This window comes from Saccopteryx leptura, unplaced genomic scaffold (genome assembly GCF_036850995.1).
Source record: "Saccopteryx leptura isolate mSacLep1 unplaced genomic scaffold, mSacLep1_pri_phased_curated manual_scaffold_15, whole genome shotgun sequence".
In the NCBI taxonomy this organism is placed as follows: domain Eukaryota; kingdom Metazoa; phylum Chordata; class Mammalia; order Chiroptera; family Emballonuridae; genus Saccopteryx; species Saccopteryx leptura.
In genome coordinates this window covers 3,800,220-3,811,179 of record NW_027095697.1, presented here as the reverse complement: position 1 = coordinate 3,811,179, position 10,960 = coordinate 3,800,220, and the positions used below count along the sequence as shown (strand labels likewise).

General features: G+C 36.1%; 1 pseudogene; it reads left to right on the top strand.

Annotated features, from left to right (window-relative positions):
• Positions 1-5,329: 5,329 nt before the first annotated feature.
• On the top strand, positions 5,330-5,801 carry LOC136386823 (nuclear cap-binding protein subunit 2 pseudogene; annotated as a pseudogene).
• Positions 5,802-10,960: the final 5,159 nt, after the last annotated feature.

Below are 10,960 nucleotides of genomic sequence, written 5' to 3'. Positions count from 1 at the left end.
TGAAAAATGTGGGGTTAGAAAACTGGGTGCGTCTTATACAATGGTTGTAGTATTTTTTCCTTGCATTTCTCATTTACTCGCATTTGTTATCATTTACTCAAACTTTGAGCCTTCACAATAAGGTGCGTTTTATGTAGGGAGGTTTCTTATACATGGGAAAATATGGTACTTTACAAAGTTACCATTTATTTCCTCTTGGGGTGAGATTTTGAAATACATAATTCATTCTTCTATGCAATTTAAGCTGCAAAAACAACAGCATTCTTATTTTTTCTTTTATTTAATTATTCATTTAGAGGCAGGATAAAGGAGGGAAAAGATCGACAGACAGTCAGAAACATCAATCTGTTTCTGTATGTGCCTTGACACAGGAGCAAACCTATGACATTAGCATATGGGTGTAATGCTTTAACTACTGAGCTCTCTGGTGAGAGCAAGACATTGACTTTGGGGAAAAAATTTACTAGAGAAAACCAGAGGTAATTAAAAAATAAAATGATAATCTAGTCTGCTGTGGTGAAAACACCAGAAGAGTTTTCTTTGCTCTTGAAATTCAGGGGCATAATCACTACTTCTATTTGTTTAGCACAAAGTGACCCCTCTCTGAACATGCACTTTCTCTTGTGCTGTGGCAGCAGTCCAGACTGAAAGACCTCCTAAGCTTTGGACATCATTAATTTAACTGAACATTGGTCACCATATACAAGCTAGGTTTTTTTGCTCACAGAACAACTCCCAGGGTCTTTGTTTCATAACTTCTATATTTTCTCCGTTTTATACCTGAGAACATGCATTGCTGAAAAACCGAGACTTATGTCTCAGCTCTGCCTTCTGAGAAACTGATATACTGAACCTGGCCACAATAAATCATAACTGACAACAAAGATATTGCACTATTAAATTCAGTGCTTGTTAAACTTATGATTATTTTATTCATGTATATTTTTCTATTTCTGTCTACCCCAAAACAGTGTCATATTCATAAAGACAGAAAGTGAGTCTGTCTCATACATGATAGGCAACCGATGTCAAGCACAGTTCCTGGCACATAATAGAAATACAATAAGCATTTCCTAAATGAATGAACAAATAGTCATTTGCATACATACACATATATCCACAAATGATAGACAATGTGGACACAGAGAGATATGCTCATGTGCAATGCACATCTATACAAAGAGATGTACACATACCCAATGTACCTGAGTATATATACATAAAGAAATATAATAGGTATACAAGGAATATGAAAAGAAAATGTCCTAATATTAACAGTACACATATGTTTATGAAAATATTTTGTTGTTGTTTTTGAGATCTTTTTTCTTGCACTTCTGCAATAAGAATACATTTTTTATAATAAATAACTGTTAAAATTCAACATACTAGTCAAATCAAAGCAAATGCTATTTTACAATAAAGGAAGTAGTTTATATAAAAGAAGTTCAAAAGACAGAAGTTAAAAGAGTAGAATGGGAAGTCATTGAGTGCAGGGACATGAGTTTCTAGCACAGTGCTTGGTATAAGTTGGGAACTTTCAAAGGCTTTATGAAATCATGTTTGGAAGGAAAGAAGAAAAACAAGATGAACCGAGAGATTTTCAGAAATAAACCCACTAAGGATACACAAAAACTTGACAGAAATGGCAAATTGGAATCAATGTTTATAGCAATGCTCTCTACCAAAGTATTCCTTTTGACCTTTACTGAGGCATGATTTCCAAGATGCACATGAGGTGGCAGCAGAGAAGCACATGTAACAGAGAACATTAGTATATGTGCCATGGAGCAAGTTTCAGCCAAATCCACAGGATTGAAATGATAACAAGTATATCTCTTCCTATAACTGCAATTAACATTGAAGGTAGTAGGAAGCAGTAACTAGAAATTCCTTATATTTACAAGTTATAAACGCTTCTTTTAGATAGCCTTCTTTTCAACATTGATAGATAATGTTCAACACCCAACTGATGCATTTTTCCAGGAGAATTTATCTGAGCTGTTATTCAAAAGGTGCACACGAGGTGGCATCAAGGAAGTGCACTTGGAAAATATTTACCACAGATTATCCTGTATGTTCTTTCAAGCAAGTTTCCACTACCTCTATCCTTAGAAATGATATAAAGCATGTTTCTTGGTGTCATTACACTTAATATAGTAAACAGTAATAGAAATTAACTAAAAATCCCTTTTTTGAAGGTACTGAAAATCACTCCTAAATAACACCCCCTTTGAAACTACAATTCCAGTTGCAAAATACCTTAAAATTAATGGAAATAAAAACTACATAAAGAAAACTATGGAAAAAGGTAGTGATGAATATATTTTAGGGCAAGAAAACCTTAAAATACACAGCCTTTCCACCCATACTAAGAACAACGATACTAAATAAAATCTCAAAAAATAAAAGAAAATAATGTTCACAGCCTGAGCAGGCGATGGTGCAGTGATAAGAACATTTGATTGCAATGTGGAGGACCCCGGTTTGAGATTCCAAGGGACCTAGCTTGAGTGTGGGCTCATGTGGTTTGACAAAGCTCACCAGCTTGAGCCCAAGGTTGCTGTCTCTTGCAATCAGTCACTTGATCAGTTGTAGCCCCCTGGTCAAGGCACATGTGAGACAGGAGTCAATGAACATGTAAAGGGTCACAACAAAAAACTGATGATTGATTTGTGACCTGGCACATAATATAAACTCTCTCCATTTCTGTCTGTCTGTCTTTATCTATCCCTCTCTCTGACTCTCTACCTGTCTCTGTAAAAAAAAAAAAGAAAAAAAAATGTTCACAGAGACATTTGGTGGTTGTATACCATATTTCCCCATGTATAAGACTCATCCTTTTTGAAAATGTGGGGTTAGAACACTGGGTTCATCTTATACTGTGGTTGTAATATTTTTTACTTACATTTTCCATTCATTCGCATTTGTTATGATTTTCTCGAAATACGTGCCCCAAAATTAAGGTGCGTCTTATACAGGGAGACTTCTTTTATTTATTTATTTATTTTGTTAAAATTTTTATTAATGTTAATGGGATGACATTAATAATTCAGGGTACATATATTCAAAGAAAAACATTTCTAGGTTATCTTGTCATTAAATTATGTTGCATACCCCTCGCCCAGAGTCAGATTGTCCTCCGTCACCCTCTATCTAGTTTTCTCTGTGCCCCTCCCCCTCCCCCTAAATCTCTCCCTCCCTCCCTCCTGCGTCCTCCCTCCCCCCACCCCTGGTAACCACCACACTCTTGTCCATGGGGAGACTTCATTTACATGGGGAAATATGGTACTTTACAAATTTACCATTTATTTCCTCTTGGGGTGAGATGTTGAAAATTATAATTCATTCTTCTAGGCAACTATAGCTGCAAAAACAACAAGAAAAAAGCCATTGTCATTTTTCTTTTATTTATTTATTCATGTTAGAGGTAGGATAAAGAAGGAAAAAGACAGACAGTCAGAAACAGCAATCTTTTTCTGTATGTGCCTTGACCCAGGACCAAACCTATGACATTTGCATATGGGTTCGATGCTTTAACTATGGAGCTCTCTGGTGAGAGCAAGCCATTCTCTTTTGGGGATGAAATTTACTAGAGAAAAGCAGAGGTAATTAAAAAATTAAACAATAATCTAGTCTGCTGTGGTGACAACACCAGAAGACTTTTCTTTGCTCTTGAAATTCAGGGCCATTATCCCTATTTCTAATTGCTTTGCACAAAGTGACCTTTTTTTGTAACACGTACTTTCTCTTGTGCCATGACAGCAGTCCAGACTGAGAGACCTCCTAAGTTTTGGACATCAGAATTTATCTGAGCATTGGTAATCACATAAAAGCTAGGTTCCTTTGCTCACAGAACACCTCTCAGAATCTTTGTTTTATAACTTCTATATTTTCTCAGTTTTATACCTGAGAACATGCATTGCTGAAAAACTGCGACTTATTTCTTAGCTCTGCCTTCTGAGAAACTGATATACTAAACCTCACCATAATAAATCATAACTGACACCAAAGATATTGCACTACCAATTTCAGTGCTTGATAAACTTACAATTATTTTATTTATGTATATTTTTTTCTTTCTGTCACCCCATGACAATGTAGTATTCATAAAGAAAGAAAGTGAGTCTGTCTCTATAGGTGATTCACTATAGGCAATCAGTGTTGAGCACAGTGCCTGGCACATAATTGAAATACAATAAGTTTTTCTTGAATAAATGAATGAATAAATAGTCATTTGCATACATACACAGGTATCCAAAAATGACAGACACTGTGAACAAAGAGAGGTATGCTCATGTGCAATGCATATCTATGTACACAAATGTACACAATCCCAATGTACCTGAGTATATATACATAGAGAAATATAAGAGGTACACAAAGAATATAGAAAGAAAATGTCCTAATATTAACAGTAGTTATATCTGTATGAAAATTTGTTGTTTTTTTTGGGGGGGATCATTTTTCATGCTCTTCTGCAATAAGAATACTTTTTTTATAATAAAAAAGCTGTTGAAATTCAACATACTTGTCATATCAAAGCAAATTCCATGTTAAAATACACAAAGTAGATTTATATAAAGAAGTTACAAAGACAGTAGTTCAAAGAGTAGAATGGGAAGTCATTGTGTGCAGGGACATGAGTTCCTAGCACAGTGCCTGGTATTTGATGGGCACTTTAAAATTCTATATAAAAGCATGGCTGGAAGGAAAGAAGGAAAACAAGATGAACCAATAGGTTTTCAGAAAGCAAAGCACTAAGTGTAAACAAAAATGGCATATTGGAATCACCATTTATAGACAATCTTTTCTACCAAAGTTTTCCTTTGGACCTGTACTGTGGTGTGATTTACAAGATGCACACGTGGTGCCATAAGAGAAGCACATGGAACAGAGACTATTATTGTATGTGCTATGGAGAAAGTTCCAGAAAACTTCAAAGTATTGAAATGATACCAAGTATATCTCTTTTCTTTTTTTTTTTTACTACAGTTAACATTGAAAGAAGTAGCAAGCAGTAACTACAAATTTCTTATATTTACAAATTATAAAAGTTTCTTTAGGATAGCCTTGGATTCAACATTGATAGATAACGCACAGCAGACAACTGATGTATTTTTCCAGGTGAACTGATCTGAGCTGTAATTCCCAAGGTGCACACGAGGTGGCAGCAGAAATGTGCACTTTGAAAATATTTACCACATATAATCCTGTATGTTCTTTCAAGCAAGTTTCAACTACCTCTAATCTTAGAAATGATATAAAGCTTGCTCTGCAGCGCCGGTTTTCCCGGGAGTGGCAGCTTCCTCGTCCCCCTGCCTGCACTATGTCGGGTGGCCTCCTGAAGGTGCTGAGCAGTGATTCGTATGTGGAGCTGAGCAGGTACCAGGACCAGCACTTCCAGGGTAACATTCACGAACAGGAGAAATTACTCAAAAAAAGCTGTACGTTGTATGTTGGAAATCTTTTCTTCTACACAACTGAAGAACAAATCTATGAACTCTTCAGCAAAAGTGGTGACATAAAGAAAATTTTTATGGGCCTGGATAAAATGAAGAAAACAGCATGCGGTTTCTGCTTTGTGGAGTACTATTCAAGAGCAGATGCAGAAAATGCCATGCGGTACATAAGTGGAACTCGTTTGAATGACCGGGTGATTCGCACAGACTGGGACGCAGGCTTTAAGGAGGGCAGGCAATATGGCCGTGGATGGTCTGGGGGCCAGGTACGAGATGAGTATTGAAATAAACTATGATGCTGGCAGAGGCAGCTATGGAAATCTGGCCCAAATCCAGTGAGCAGGAAGAACCCCACAGTGCAAAACTTAGTCCTTTGGCCTGTTGAATTTGATCACATTACGCAAGGTCTGCAAACCTGCCATTTTTACCAAGGTTTGATCAGTGTCTCTACTGAACCAGAAGCCACGTCATGGTTTCCCTTTGAAAATTATTAAAGGAGAAAATCCAAATTGGTCAGGTATCTGGTTACCAGAATGATTTTCTTACTAGGTGAAAAATTGTGTTCCTTGGCAATAGATTTTATCTATAATGTTCATCTACCAGCTAAAAACCACACTTTTTAAAGGAAAATTGGAAAACTTTAAAACTTTGTTTGCCATGTTTGCATCTAAGTAGGTTTACCGTCTACATTGGGGCTGGGAATTACTATTTTAAAACTTTAAGTATCCTTGAGATAAAGTTTAGTAAATGGAGTTTTGTGCATTTTATAGCTTTGCTCTAAATTAGGAACAGATGTTTGACAACTGAATTTATTCCTATGTTGAATTCTAATTTCTAAAGGTAAACTTTTAGGAGAGAACTTCCTAAATAGTTGGTACAAAAGTAAGCTCTAGACAGTCCCAGGGGATACCATCTGCTTACATACTTTATATTATCAGGAAATCAGGTACAGGACTTGAAGGGTATTTACTAAACACATTTTTTCAAAAGATGTGTTTTCCTAAAACCTGAAAAAGATGTGTTTTCAAGGCCTGAAAAAAACAAAAGCAAGGGTTGGTTTGTATTACCAAGAACTTCGAAATAAAGGAAGTGGGGGCTGGTATCACTGTCAGTAGGAAATGGGATGAAAGATTAGAGGGCATGAGTTAAAAATTTGCTTTGACATGTTGAAGATTGCTGTGAGGGCCATCAGACTTATCCTTTTCATTTTCAGTGTGATCTTGGGGATGGAGTTGGTATAAAAGAGAGCTAAAGATTGAGAAATGCTTCCTCTCAGGAAATGTGTTTTCGCCAGTTCTTATGTGTAAGTCAGTCTGTCTAGTTTTTTTCACTAGTGTGCTTACTGAGTTTCAAGCCTTGATAGCAATGGTATCCACTGAGTGAATCTAGAGTACTTCTTGCATTTGTAAAGCAAGAGATGATTTCTCTCTAATAGTATATTGAACTATCGCTCATTTAAAACTGCTAATCTAGTTTCATTTTCCTTGACATAAGTGACATTTTTTCATCTAACAATAAACTTATCTCCAAAATTCCTGTGTCTCATGAAACTTGGGGCTGAATTATCTTGAATGTGAACATCTTCAAAGCTACAGTTAAATGTAGATTTTCTCATTAAATTGAAACTGGTTATTTGAGTTTTTAAATGTGTAAGCACGTAGGGAAAAAGATATTTGCAAATATTTAATTTCATGAGGACATACTATTCCTTGAAAAAATTTCGTTTTACACTATAGTTTGAATTTCATATATTTTATATTCTTTTGTAGTAAAACATAACTCAGATTTCTACAGGCCTTAAAAACCATAGACAGTGGTTCTATTTGGAATTGTGTCTTCTGTAAGTGATTTCAATAATGTTGGACCAACTTCAAAAAAAAAAAGAAATGATATAAAGCTTGTTTCTTGTTGTCATTACTCTTAATATGGTAAACAGTAATAGAAATTAACTAAAAATCCCCTTTTTAAGGTAAGAAAATTAACTCCTAAATAATCCCCCCTTCAAAATCACAATTCAATTTACAAAATACCTTAAAATTAATATAAATAAATCTACATAAGGAAACCTATAGAAAAAATGTAATGATGAAAATATTTTTGGGCAAGAAAACCTTAAAATACACAGACTTTTCACCAATAGTAAGAACCATGATACTAAATGAAATCCAGAGAAAGTAAAGAAAAAAATGTTCACAGCCTAAGCAGGCAATGGGGCAGTGGTTAGAGAATTTGACTCGAATGCCTAGGACCCAGTTTTGAGATCCCAAGGGTGCCAGCTTGAGCGTGGGATCATGTGGTTTGAGCAAAGTTTACCAGCTTGAGTTCAATGTCGCTGATTCAAGCCAGTGGTCACTCGATCAGCTGTAGCCCCCTGGTCAAGGCACATATAAGACAGAAGTCAATGAATAACTAAGGTGTCACAACAAAAAACCGATGACTGATTTTTGATCTGCCACAAAATAAAAAAATCCTCTTTACATTCTTGTCTGTGTGTCCATATCTATCTGTCTCTCTGACTCTCTCCCTGTCTCTGTAAAAAAAAAAGATAAGAAATAAAAGGTTCACAGAGACATTCGGTGGCAGTATAGCATATTTCCCCTTGTTTAAGTCTCACCTTTTTGAAAAATGTGGGGTATGAAAATGGGGTGCGTCTTATACAGTGGTTGTAGTATTTTTTACTTGCACTTCCTGTTTCTTCAGAGTTGTTATCATTTTCTCAAATTTTGTGCCCAAAAATGAAGGTACATCTTCTACAGGGAGGCATACTATGCATGGGGAAATATGGTAATTTACAAACTTACTACCTATTTCCTCTTGTGGTGAGATTTTGAAAAACATAATTCATTCCTCTATGCAATTTAAGCTGCAAAAACAGCAAAAAAATAGCCATTGTCATTTTTTGTTTTATTTAATTATTAATGTTAGAGGGAGGCATTGGGGGGAAAAAGACAGACAGTCAGAAACATCAATCTGTTTATGTATGTGCCTTAAACAGGACCAAACCTATGATATTACTGTTTGGGTGTGATGCTCTAACTACTGAGCCCTCTGGTGTAAGCAAGCCATTGTCTCTTGAGAGACAAAATTACTAGAGAAAACCTGAGGCAATTAAGTAATAAAATAATCAATTCCTCTGTGTTGACAAAAGCAGAAGACTTTTATATGCTCTTGACAGTTAGGGGCATAAACAGTATTTCTGATTGTTGAGCATGAATTGACATCTTTCCTAACATGCACTTTTTCTTGTGCCATGGCAGCAGTCCAGACTGAGAAACCTCCTAAGCTTTGGTTTTCAGAATTTATGTGAGCCTGGGTCAGCACTTACAAGTTAGGTTCTTTAGGTCACATAACACCTCCCAGAATATTTGTTGCATCACTTGTAAATTTTCTCAGTTTTTTAGCTGAGATCATGCACTCCTGAAGAACTGAGACTTATGTCTCAGCTCTGCCTTCTGAGAAAGTGATATACTTAACCATGCCACGATCTCTCACAACTGGGACCAAAGGTATTGCACTACCAAATCCAGTGTTTGTCACAACTTATAATTTTTTATGTATATTTTTTCTTCCTCTTTCTACTCCATGACAGTGAAATATCCATAAAGAGAGAAAGTGAGTCTGTCCCATTCAGTATTGACAACCAGTGCTGAGCACAGTGCCTGGCATATAATAAAAATTCAATAAGTTTTTACTGGAAGAGTGAATAAATATTCATTTGCATATGTACACAAATATCCACAAATGACAGACACTATTGAAACAGAGAGGTATGCTCATGTGCAATGCACATCTATGCACACACTGGGTACACTCAACCAATGTACCTGAGTACATATACATAGAGAAATATAATTGGTACACAAAGAATATGGAAATAAAATGGCATAACGTTAAGAGTTGATATTTATGTATAAAAAATTTTGTTTGGTTTTTCTTATTATTTTCTTTTTACTCATGCTATAAGAGTACCATTTTTATAATAAAAAAGGTGTTAAAATTATATATACTTGCCAAATCAAAGCACATCATGTTTTACAATAAATTAAGTAGATTTAAATGAAAGAAGTTCCAAAGACAGATGTAAAAATAGTAGAATGGGAAGGGACTGAGTGCAGAGACATGAGTTCTTAGCACAGTGCCTGGTATATGATGGGCACTTTCAAAGGCTTTATGAAAGCATGGCTGGAAGGAAAGAAGAAAAACAAGATGAAACGATTGACTCCCAGAAAAAAAACCACAAAGAATAAACAAAAACATTACAGAAAAGGCAAATTGGAATCCACGTTTGTAGACAATCCGCTCTACCATTCCTTTCCTTTGGATCTGTACTGAGGCGTGATTCCCAACATGCACACGAGGTGGCAGCAGAGAAGCACATGAAACAGAGACCATTATTATATGTGCTATGCAGCAAGTCCCAGCCAACTTCAGAGGATTGAAATGATATCAAGTATATCTCTTGCTTACACTACAGTTAATGTTGAAACAGGTAGCAAACGGTAACTAGAACTCCCTTATATTTACAAGTTATAAAAGTATCTTTCTTTTTTTATTATTAATAAATTTTTATTAATGTTAATGGGATGACATTAATAAATCAGGGTACATATATTCAAAGAAATCATGTCTAGGTTATCTTGTCATTACATTATGTTGCATACCCCTCGTCCATAGTCAGATTGTCCTTCATCACCCTCTATCTAGTTCTCTGTGCCCCTCCCCCTCACCCTAACTCTCTCCTTCCCTCCGTCCTGCGTCCTCTCTCCCCACACTCCTGGTAACTACCAAACTCTTGTCCATGTCTCTTAGTCTCATTTTTATGTTCCACCAATGTATGGAATCATGTAGTTCTTGTTTTCTTCAGATTTACTTATTTCACTCCGTATAATGTTATCAAGATCTCACCATTTTGCTGTAAGTGATGTGATGTCATCATTTCTTATGGTTCAGTAGTATTCCATAGTGTATATGTGCCACATCTTCTTTATCCAGTCTTCTATTGAAGGGCTTTTTTGTTGTTTCCATGTCTTGGCCCCTGTGAACAGTGCTGCAATGAACATGGGGCTACATGTGTCTTTATGTACCAATGTTTCTGAAGTTTTGGGGTATATACCCAGTAGAGGGATAGCTGGGTCATAAGGTAGTTCTATTTCCAGTTTTTTGAGGAACACCCATACTTTCCTCCATAATGGTTGTACTACTTTACAGTCCAACCAACAGTGGATGAGAGTTCCCTTTTCTCCGCAGCCTCTCCAACATTTGCTATTACCCGTCTACTTGATAATAGCTAATCTAACAGGGGTGAGGTGATATCTTCTAGATAGTTTTGGATTCAACATTGATAGATAATGCACAACACTCAACTGCTGTATTTTTCAAGGTGAACTGCTCTGAGCTGTTATTCCCAAGGTTCACACGAGGTGGCAGCAGAGTAGTGCACTTGGGAAACATTTACCACAGACATTTCTGTATGTTCATTCAAGCAAGTTTTAACTACC